Raw genomic sequence first — 12,155 nt, forward strand, 5'->3', positions numbered from 1 at the left:
TTTCAGGGTATAACCAACTGGCAATTGCAGTAGAGGATCAACACAAAACAGCGTTTGCCACAGAATGGAGAATATATGCGTATAGAGTTATGCATTTTGGCTTAACCAATGCCCCAGCTACCTTCCAAAGATTAATGACTCATGCATTCAAGGAATACCTGAGAATATTCTTAGAAATATATATGGATGATCTCTGTGTACACTCTCTTCTACGAGAAGAACATATTGACCATTTCCAAAAGGTATTTGAGAAATGCAAAACATATCGAATTTGTCTTAACCCAGAAAAGTGCATTTTTATGGTTAGGCAAGGCCGCATCTTAGGACATATTGTCTCAAGAAATGGCATAACCACTGACCTAGACAAAATCAGAGTCATAGTAGACTTGCCCAGGTCTACTAATGCCAAACAAGTACAATCCTTCATGGGACACTGCGGATATTATCAAAGATTCATATATATATATATGCAGTCATTGCACAACCTCTGTATCGTTTATCAATCAGTTTTGACTGGACTGAGGAGTGTGAAAATTCATTCCAAAAGCTTAAGGAAAACCTTGTATCATCACCTGTACTTAAAGCACTAGATTGGGAAAAGATATTCCATGTTCACTTTGATGCATCTGCATATGTAATTGGGAGTATTCTGGCTCAACCTGGAGACGGAACAATGGATTTCCCAGTTTGTTATGCGAGCCGACAGCTAAATAGTGCAGAGAAGAACTACACAACGACTAAAAGAGAGGGGTTAGGAATGATTTATGCTGTAAAGAAATCTCGGCATTATTTACTCGCAAACAGATTTGTGTTCTTCACAGATCATCAAGCTCTTTTGTATCTAGTAAATAAACCATGCAATACTGGGAGAATTGTACGCTGGTTTATTATATTGCTAGAATTTGACTTCACAGTGGTAGTAAAAAATGGTAAGACTCATCTACGGGTGGATAATCTTTCAAGGCTGCAAAACGGGGAAGCTCCTGAAGGAGTAGACGATGATATACCTGATGCTTATCTTTTCAACATTGAAATGATACCCAAATGGTCTCAGGAAATTGTTAGCATTCTTTCCTTTGGAGGTAGATTTGATAACAAGGAAGACAGATCCAAACAACAAACAATTCGACAGAAAAAAACTTCCAGTCGATTGCAGGACGACTGTATCATCTAGGCTCGGACCAAATTTTACGATTATGTATAAATCCTGAGGAATTCGAGTGTTATCTTGATGAAGCACATGTCGAGGATTGTGCATTTCACTGTTCAACAATGAAAACACACCAAAGACTGAAACATTTAGGGGTTTATTGGCCAACTATGTATGCTGACACACATGGTTATGTTAACAATTGTACTATATGTAGTGCTAAACGACCGGTGGATCACGCGACATTGTTTCAGGTAAACATTGCACCTGCATAGAGTCAATATATCATTGATTTCTTAACAACAAGGACATTTCCTGAAAAAATAACAAAAGCACAAAAAAGGGCTATAGAGCTGGAAGCTCGTGACTTTAATTTAATTGGGAATCAACTCTATAAGCGAGGAAAGGACAATCAACTTAGAATCTGTGCAAGTGAAAGTGAATACCTGTTGATTCTTGTGCGCTCCTTGCCGCACTGTCGAAGCAAGGGACTTGCCAATACACCGTGTGCGAGCCACAAACGGCTCCAAGCACACAACAAGCCTAAACTAGCAAGCTCAAGAGAACAAAGGGTGTGTCACTCACCGCTCTACGCTCGCCTTTGTGGTGGATTCCTCGCCGCGATGAAGAAGAAGTTGCAGTCGTGCCGCGCTCAACCGCTTCGCCGCCGTCGTGCCTTCGTAATGCTCGATCGCACACACACTCTCCCTCTCTCTCTCTCTCTCACACACACACACACAAGGAGGTGAAGAAGAAGAAGATGGAGATGGAGCAAGAGCACTCTTCTATTGCACAAATGAGAGAATGAGTAAAAATTAGGTTTAGTTGGCTTTTATAGGAGCTCACCCCATTCACACTTGGGCGCCCATGCTTAGCCAACTAACCCTAGCATGTTCGTGTTAGAGTGCACCTCTCATCGGCGATCACTCTACCTTTCCCTATTGGACCGACAAGCCCGGTACCTGACTCTACCAAATACATAATACACGTCCATCGTAGGCGATAGGGTGTCCGTGTGCCGTGAGGGTTAACATGCCCCCCTTCCTGATGTAGATTTCGTCCTCGGAAGCTATTGAGTTGAAGCTGGTTCGTCGAGGTGGAAGAGCATTTGAGATGAATGTCCTTAGCCTTCTTCAGTTACTGCAAAATCAAACAACATTGGCACAGTAATTGCATTCTCTTAAAAAGCATATGCAGTTTTAGGTAGACAAATTGATTGGTAAAAGAATTTTAAACAATTTGGTAGCAATGAACATTAAATTGCAATGTAATCAAATGCATAAACAGATGTAAAGGTAAAAAATTAGACAAGTCTGGGGTCACTAATTTGACGGTCGAAAAGCACTAGAGATCAAGTATTAATACCATGGGTAAGCTTCTTAATTTTCTGTGGTCAAGTAAGTTGTTTAATCGCGAGAGCCAAGTATTCATGTTCGAGGGCTGACTAGAGGCTATATCTAGAAAACCTTGTAGTTAAGCTACCATAAAAGGAATTTCTCATGAAATCATCGCCTGACTGATTACTTTTTCTTTGACCCCCCAAAGTCTTTTCACATTGATTCAATTTGATGTGTGTGCTTATTTTGTATGCCTTGGGTTTTTTGCTTTTCAAGGAAAAGCGCCCACACTGGGAACCTCTAGGGCTCTAGTACCATAGGCAATACATGTGAGTGAAGTACCAATTTAAGCAGGGATTTCTCTTCCAGCTTAAAATTTTACATTGTGGCACTTTGATTTTTTGTTTGTTCATTTTCAGCATTTTAATTTTGTAACTTTGGGGGGTCATATAACACTGTTACCCTCCCCAGGCTCATCACATTAGTAAATCCCTTTATAATACTTAAGCTAAAGGTCAATAGGGTTAAGCCCACTAGAAAGCCCTAGTACATTTCATACAATGCTGCCTAAATCGGATTAAGAACCTAAGTAACCATTGCTTATTAGGAAGGCATTCCCCATGGTATTAAGAGAAGATCTCTAATACCTAGCTTGGTCAAACTAGCTTAGTCGGACTGCTTGAGTTTTAAACCTAGACAAGTGATTATGACAAAACATTACATTGAATTAAATGTTTGATACTAAGCAAATGCGCTGAATATTATGCTACCAATCACAATCAAAGCAAACAATCATGGATGCAAAAAGATAAAGGCAATGATAATGGACATAAAACACCTGTTTGTGTCGATGGTCGCGCTTGATTTGAAGGTTCCATGAAGGTCCAAATCCTAACCACAGCAACACGTTCCTGTACACACTATGAAACACAAACAATACCTCTAGGAGGCACATTAGTGGGAAAAGAGAACTTCGCTAATCTCTCAACTCTAAAACAGAAACACTCCTATCGTACTAATCTTACCTACCCTCCATCACTCAAGTGATGAGGATCGAAGGTGTTTTATGGCATAGGTTTCTGTTTCACTGTACCAGATGTGACATGTGTAGGTCTGAGTCAATGTTTTGACTTTTAATGTGCATACTCGTTTGCTAATTGCTCTTGCTCTTTATTTTTTGTTTTTTGTGAGTATAAAGCTTTATATGTACATTCCCTAAGATTGGTGATTAAGAGGTCAGGGAAAAAGGTTGAGAGGGAAACAAGTGAATGATGGATGTCCACAAACACTCCCCCCTTCCTTGGGTAGATCATACCGTTTGAAATGAGCTTGTCACCCTTTGAAACCAATTTTTCCAGTTGGTAATAGGTGAGGATTTTTGCCAGTAGTTTTCTATTACCCTAGGTGCCTCGTCAAGTTGCAAGGGTGGTAAGGTACTCTCCCAGGATTGAACTTGAAGTGGTTCATCAGGTGATTCTTGAACACTGGGAGGTGTGGATTCTTTTGTAGCTTCATGGAGGTCCACTACTATAGATGGAGGCTGTGTAGAAGCTTTTACCTCTATGGATGTATTACATGAGGAGCTAGAATCTTCATGGGACTCCCCCCTTCCTGAGCTAGGTGGAACAAATCGTTCTTTCTTTGGTACCCAAACTAGCTCGGGAGCAGGTGTGTAGCATTCTGTGATTTTTTTCTTTCCACGATCATTGATTCGTTTTGGAGCTACGAGATTGGGCTCACTTGGGTCAGGTGATAGGTAAGAGCACAATCTAGGTTTTGGCACCCAGATTTGATCATTTCCTTGATAGTAGCCTTGGGCTTCCAATAGTCGTTTAGGGATCCATCGCAACATTTTCTTACTTTTCTTGGAGCGAGTGGTACGTTTCTTACAAGGCTTCTGTTTTTTAGCACTAGCTATGGTCACTAAAGAAGCTTTAGGGACCCACTTGTATGTTTTCTTTGTTACATTAGGATGAGTCTTGTCGGAAGCGATATGCATTGCTTGTAGCATCTTTAAGGGTACAGGAATTTCATCCCCCTCAGGTGTTACCCAGGTCGTCCCCCTATTTCCCCAAGTGTCTATGGTTGATGCTAGGTGGACCCAGTCTACATTGTCTGATTCCGTCATACCCGGTAACACATCCATGTAAGGAGAATCTTGGCCAATGTCTGTATCCTTCTTACAAGTGTAACAATATTGTAGTGGGGCCGAGTGAACTGTGGTGTCAGAGCGATGATCAATAATGGTTTTACTCCCTAAGGGGTGTACCTTACCAGTCACCAAATCCACTCTAAGGACAGAGTCTTGGAATTGTAAATAGACAGGATTTTTAGACCAATCGTGAACCATTTGTGCTTCCCTCATGAATGGTCATCCTAAAATCATTTCATATGACATAAGGTGTTTAGAGAAATCCATTACAATGAACGTATGTCGTACCTTGTGTCCTAGAACTTTGATCTTAAGATCCTTGAGCATCCCCATAGGTTTGGCTATGGTACCATTTGCCATCTTTACCACAATGTTAGTAACACTGAGGCGGGGTTTTCCCATGGATTCCCAACAATCTTTTGTAATGATGCTAACTCCCGCACCACCATCAAGAATTCCCTTTATAGTTAATCCCTTGGTAGTGATGGGTAGGGTCGCATTAGACTCGTCGCCTTCAAAATACTGCCCTAATTCGTTAATGGGTACCTCGATCACAGACTCGTGTCCATCTAAGTCAAGTGATTGCACATGATTTTCCTCATCAATCATAATCGAGTCAGGCCTATTTGGTTGCGCAAACTGCGGTAATCCCGTTCGTAGCTCTCCGTTAAGGAATGCTCGAAGTGCAAGGAATAACTCAGGATCTCCATACAGCTTTGCTATGATCGTGGTTCGGACCTCAGAAGACATGAAGTCCACTAGTTTGGCAAAATTCATTGGCGTTTTGCAGGGTATAGGTCCTTGACTAGGAACTGGTGAGGATGGAATCTCATATTCCTCAATGGGATCAGGTATTCCTTCGTTAAACATCCTTTCCAACAAGAAAGGTGTATGCTCACTTTCTGATGTCCCGTCCTCACTCCCTTCTTGGATGATACTAGATATGGCTAACGGTCTATGGTTCATGTGGGGTGGATGAACTTGCGTGGGAAACACTGTGTCATGAATTTTGACATGCATGGGTTCTGGTTCTAGTTTCCTTTGAGTCTTCTCCACTAAACCTCTTAGAAGTTTCACCTGCTCAATCTCATCTACTGGGTTTGGGTACGTCCCAATCTTCTTTTTACGATTCTTCCCTTTTTGCCCCTGCGGTTTATCTTGGGGGTCTTGGATTGGATTTGGAAACACTTGTGGTGTTTTGAGAGGCTCTTTATGGTTTTCTCTTATTCGGTTTTCATTTGGTTCCATGTTACGGTTTTCTTTGTCGGTCTTTCTCTTTGTGGTATTGGTTCTAGTCTCCATTGTCTCGATTGAATCTGAATCATCCTCGAGGTCATTCATATACACGGGGTCATATCCTGTTCCTATGTTTGTTTTGGAACTTGGCTTTGAATTTTCCGTATTCTGCGACTTCTTCCTTCGTGTCTTCTTTTTCTTTGCTTGGATAACTGACGCGGTATCTCTCTCTTCGAGGATATGGCCTGGCCCTTGAAGCATGGACCGTGTAATCGCATAAGCGGGTGCGACGCGTGGTATTGATGATGTCACACTAGCAATTTCGACCAAATTCAGGGGTGTGATTTTAGGCGCATTTGGGTTATAGGGGCATTGGGAAATCAAGTGATCTATGCCACAACGACTACATGTGAGTATTGGCATTGCAGACGTGCTCCCTTGATTCAATTGCATCTGTGCAGCATTCTTTTGCAGCCTAATAGGGCACTCCGCTGCTCGATGTGGTCCACCACACTCGTAGCATTGAAGAGGTGGCCTCCTAGCCTGGGTGTTGATATTTTGACCTTTGGATGCGAGAGCAGCAGCTTGATAAACCGGCTTGACTTGCCCCCAACAATCTTCCATGTAGTATATAGGACACTCTTCCAATGTATCAAGTCAGTAGGCAATACTAGTGTCTATTTCCTCCTCACAGCCATCTGCACAAGCATTAGATGGCTCGCAACCCACTTGGTTCATAGGGGCGACTCTTGGATGCGGGGGCTGCGGTCCTAGCACAGGAGGTGGTAGCGGTGTAGCTTGTACAACATTTTGAGATCTAGGGACCATGTGTTGCGGTAGTTGCTCAACAGGTGGAGCAGGTATCAATACAGGAGCATACCTGTTTGATCATTAAACAATCCTTAGCTTGGTGACCATACCTACCACATGCGTTGCAAGTTCCATTAAATTTTACTCTAAACGTAGGGCACTCACTAGTGCTATGTGGACCTAAGCAAATGGAACACCATTGTTGCTCCCTTCTTGGATACATGTGACTATTTTGAGGGGGTCGATTATCCTTAAGAGACTCTTGGATTGCCTTGGTGAGGTCTGTCAAGAATGTCTCAAATCCCTTTGGCTCATTGGCAATGGGCTTTGCAGTCATGGGTTCATACTCAATGGCTTGTGAGCTAGTGGATCTCGTGTCAGTAGACACCCTCATGCCTGCTATCATCAAGTTGTCCTCTAATTGGATTGCATTGGCAGTGACATCTTCCCAGGTTGTGATACCTCTAATCACTAGTCCATTATAGATTCCTTCATTCCTCAACCCTCGAATGAATCGATCAAGCAGTTGGTTATTGTTGAAGCGCTCATTTACAGGGCAACGAGAGTTTAAGTGCTTTAGACGACTAATGAAGTCCCTTACTGACTCTCCTTCCTTACGTTCGGCCTTCTGTAGCTGAGATGCTACACCCCAAAGCACACCTTCTCGTATGTACTCCTTTAGAAACAACCTTCGAAGGGTAGGGTAGATTGTTTTCTCGTCCACCCTTAGGGTTCTATACCAATCTCCAGCCTTCCCACTTAATGTCAAGCTTAAGGCATTGCACTTATGTAGTTCGTTGCGTTCCCCTAAGGAATCACATACTTGTTCAAACACTTCAATGTGTTTTCTAGCATCTTCGTCCCCATTGAATTTTTGCGTGAGTTTGGCAATTTGTACTGCCTTACTTCTAGGCTCTCTATCAGATGCGTGACACATATTTTCCGCGATAGATCGACCTATGGTTTGAGCAAACGCTGCCAAGTCACCTATGTGAGGAGGCAGGGCCGGTGGAGGTACTCTTGGAATCATATGTGGGAGAGGGACGGGTATCGGTCTTGGCATATGTGTGGATGATGCAGGATATGGAACATAACCGGGCATAGGTCCACTCGGATAAGGGCTAGGGAGCGGCACTCGAGGAGCGTAAACAAGTGGTACTATTGGAGGTGTGGGGGCCATGTGTGCATAAGGGGCTAGAGGCACATATGGTCGAGGCCCCATATTAGGTACTACGACACTAGGTAGTGGCACTGCGCTAACCGTAGATGTCATCGGTACATTCTCTGTCAGGCTTATCCCTGGAGTGAGCACTGTGTTTTCCTTGATAGAGGGTTGAGCCAAGTTAGGGAAGCTAAAGTTTTCGCTCGGAGGCTCAGATTGCATAGAGACCCCAGGTGAAATGACATAAGATGGGTCCATGGGGCTCATTAGAGGAGTCTCCATTTGTGATAGAGTAGGCTGTTGAGCCTTGCTCGTATCCAGAAATCTCATGGGGCCATTTGAGAGTATATTTACCCCTCGGTTTTGCCTTTCTGATTGAATAATGCCATGGATAACATTACAGATCATTTTCTGTTGATCTTCGATGCTCGTGGCACTAGAGGTGGATTGTACAATCTCTATCCATCCTACATGGTAGGCGTGGCCAGAGTGTAGATCCGTCAACACCTCAGTGTGGAGGTCGTATGTCCAATGATCATTAATGAACAATCCTTCTAGAGTCGACGTGTTAACGGTTTCTTGTGAGGTAGAAGCAATATTGCTCCCCGTGGTTTTACTTGTCACCAACGGTACTCTAGAGGGAACTTCTGAAGGAGGCAGCTCAACAGGGCCTTCTTGGTAAGAAGTTGGTAGGATATCCACATGGACACTCTTTGGGGGTGTGGGGTCCACGTGCGATGTGAAAGGAGAGTCCACTTCCCCACCCCCTTCGTGTGCTTCATTTGCATCAGGTTCCGAGCGAGTAGCTCTACCTAATGTTTCCATGAAACGGCTAAACATACTAGTACTAGGCTGTGGAGCTTCGGGAGGTGCATGGCCTTCTCTCTCAGTGTTTTGGGTAGGGTATGCTTCCATGATTTCTGAGTCGGAGGAGGAATCACTAGCGGCTATTTTAGGGTCTTAGGTGGTGCTACCTTGTGTCCCTGTTGAGGGTCTAGAGCTTATCGTGGATAGGTAATGGGTGTCCATATGAACAGAGGCACCCTCAATATGCTCATGTTCTAGCACCCGCCTAGAGCGTAAGTGCATGTGCTTTTGATACCCTAAGGTGTCAAAAAGCTGCTCTAGGAGGCCTTGTGACTAGTTTTTAGCGTGTTTTTTGTTTGTTTTTTTGCTAGATTTTTTAGAGCGTGTCGTGGAATGGGCCGTGTGATAGCTCGAAACGAGCGTATCGGTCAGAGGGTCGTGCCGTGCTTTACAGCCCTCCGTTTGCTCACTCTATGCCCTCGGAATCCCTAAAACTGTCAATTTCCAGTAGGGAACTAGGCCCAAACTAGAAAGTCTAAGGGTGCAAGTGGGAAGAGAAAGGAGGAGAGTGGAGGACTTGTCCCACATCCTCTCATTCTCTCTTGAGGGAGTAGGGTATATATATAAGAGTGAGTCTAGTATATATCATAAGACTGAGGATTGAGGCCTGGGCTTGGGCTTGGGCTTGGGCTTGGGAAAATGATCCCGATCTATCTTTTATACAAACCAACCCGTCCGTTTTAAGAGACACGTTTTTTATTTTCGAAAAATTTAGTCGCCCGCTCACTCGCGTTTTTATTTTTCGATTTTTATTTTTATTTTTATTTTTGTTAAAAAAATTTCATTTTTTTTTTGATGCAGAAAATACAGAAATTGAAAATGCGGAAATTGCAGAAATTGAAAAAACGCAAGAAATGCAAAAAATTGAAAAAGCACAGAAAATGCAGAAAATTGCAGAAATTCGAACTTGACAGAAAATTTAACACAGAAAACGCAGAAAATTGCAGAAATTGAAACTTGACAGAAAATGCAGAAAATGCAAAAACGCAAGAAATGCTAACTGTGCACTGCAAACCGGAAAACGTAGAAAACGCAAAAAACAGAAATCTCCACACAACTACACACACTCATTCCCTGCCTTTCCTATGATAGAAATTACACCACAAGAAAGCGTAAAGTGCTAATCGAGCTTAGTGTAGGGCATATACCCGGCAACGGCGCCAAAAATGTGCGCTCCTTGCCGCACTGTCGAAGCAAGGGACTTGCCAATACACCGTGTGCGAGCCACAAACGGCTCCAAGCACACAACAAGCCTAAACTAGCAAGCTCAAGAGAATAAAGGGTGTGTCACTCACCGCTCTACGCTCGCCTTTGTGGTGGATTCCTCGCCGCGATGAAGAAGCTGCAGTCGTGCCGCGCTCAACCGCTTCGCCGCCGTCGTGCCTTCGTAATGCTCGATCGCACACACACTCTCCCTCTCTCTCTCTCTCACACACACACACACACACAAGGAGGTGAAGAAGAAGAAGATGGAGATGGAGCAAGAGCACTCTTCTATTGCACAAATGAGAGAATGAGTAAAAATTAGGTTTAGTTGGCTTTTATAGGAGCTCACCCCATTCACACTTGGGCGCCCATGCTTAGCCAACTAACCCTAGCATGTTCGTGTTAGAGTGCGCCTCTCATCGGCGATCACTCTACCTTTCCCTATTGGACCGACAAGCCCGGTACCTGACTCTACCAAATACATAATACACGTCCATCGTAGGCGATAGGGTGTCCGTGTGCCGTGAGGGTTAACAATTCTAGAACACGCACATGGAGGTATAAGTGGAGGCAATTTTTCAGGTGATAAGACGGAAAAAATTTTCTTGACCGCAGGAATATGGTGGCCTACATTGCATATGGATGTTGAGGAGTTTGTAAAGCGTTGTGACGAATGTCAGTGCACCAAAGTGCCGATAAAGAGAGATGAGATGCCACTACGGCCAATGATGGGAGCAAGGGCATTTGCAAAATGGGGCATTGATTTTGTGGGGCCTATTTCACCCCCTGCATATCGCACCCATACCCAATATATCATTGTGGCTACGGACTATCTCCCAAAATGGACGGAAGCCAAGGCAACACAAAAAGTAGACGCAAGAACCACTGCATAATTTTTGTATGAGAATGTCTTTGTACGATATGGATTACCAATAGAAATTGTCAGTGATCGAGGAACACATTTTCTTAATGAAGTCATTGAATATCTGCTAGAGGAATTCATGGTCATACATAGAAAATCTGCTCCATATCATCCACAGGCAAATGGACAAGCTGAGGCCACAAATAAAACACTATGCACTGTTCTGACTAAAATTGTATCAGAGTCAAGGACAGACTGGGATCCGCAGTTGCACTCAACACTATGGGCATACATGGTAGCTTACAAAACATCAATCGGAACGACACCGTACAACATGGTGTTTGGTCTAAACGCTATATTACCCATAGAGTTTTTAGTTACGACTCTACGAGTAGCAAAACGCTTAGAATGGACAGGGCATGAGCTCTCTTCAAGAATAGATGATCTTGAAAAACTAGATGAACTTTGATTCAGAGTTGTAGCTTCAATCTATGCTAAAAAGAGAAGACAAAAAGAGTTTTTTGACAAGCATGCGCGCATGAAAGATTTCAAAATAGGTGATTATGTACTTGTTTATACCTTGAAGCAACATGCCAAGAAACTTAAAAAGCGAAGGATGGGACCCTTTGTGATTAATGACTTATCACAAAGTGGAGATGTCAAACTTGCTACATTAGCAGGAGAAGAAATGCCAAATTGGATTAGTGGGTGTGGATTAAAAAAGCATCATTTACCACTGACACAGGATATGCTTCAACAAATCCATCAAGAAAAACAATGAATGAAGGATAAACAGAGGGTACGAGAAGAAGCCCAAACAGAAGGAAAAGAACGCATTGCAAAAAGCATTAGGAGAAATATGAACCTTGCATGGGCCTTGTAAGGAATCCTAATTTTTAGGGATTAAGGCTAATGTTGTGTGGGGTTTAGGGGACAAGGGCATTGAAGAAGTTAGTTTTGAGTAGGCTTTTCTAGCCTTTTTTTTAGACAAATGTAGGATGTGGACCTAAAAGGTTGCTTTCTCTCTCTAGCCTTTTTTAAAGTGAAGGAAGCATAGGGGTGTGTCCACATCAGCAATTCCGTGGGTCAAAAAGAGTCAAAATTTGACTTTTTAAAAAAAAATTCATTTTTATTTGTTTTTTACTTAAAACTCCCTCCCAACATATATACATATCCAAAAATCATTTTTTGACCCACAAGCTTAGAAAGTCCATTTTTTCAAAAATCTTTTCCCCCAAAAAGTAATAAACATTTTGTTCTCTCATCCTCCTCCCTCCTCTCTCCCTCTCTACCCCTACCTTCCTCCTCCTCCCCAATCTCTCCCTCCCCTCCCTCCCTCCTTCTCTCCTCCCATCCTGCTCGGCCTCTCTACC

Source organism: Adiantum capillus-veneris, chromosome 26 (genome assembly GCF_014529385.1).
Source record: "Adiantum capillus-veneris isolate H3 chromosome 26, ASM1452938v2, whole genome shotgun sequence".
Classification (NCBI taxonomy): Eukaryota; Viridiplantae; Streptophyta; class Polypodiopsida; order Polypodiales; family Pteridaceae; genus Adiantum; species Adiantum capillus-veneris.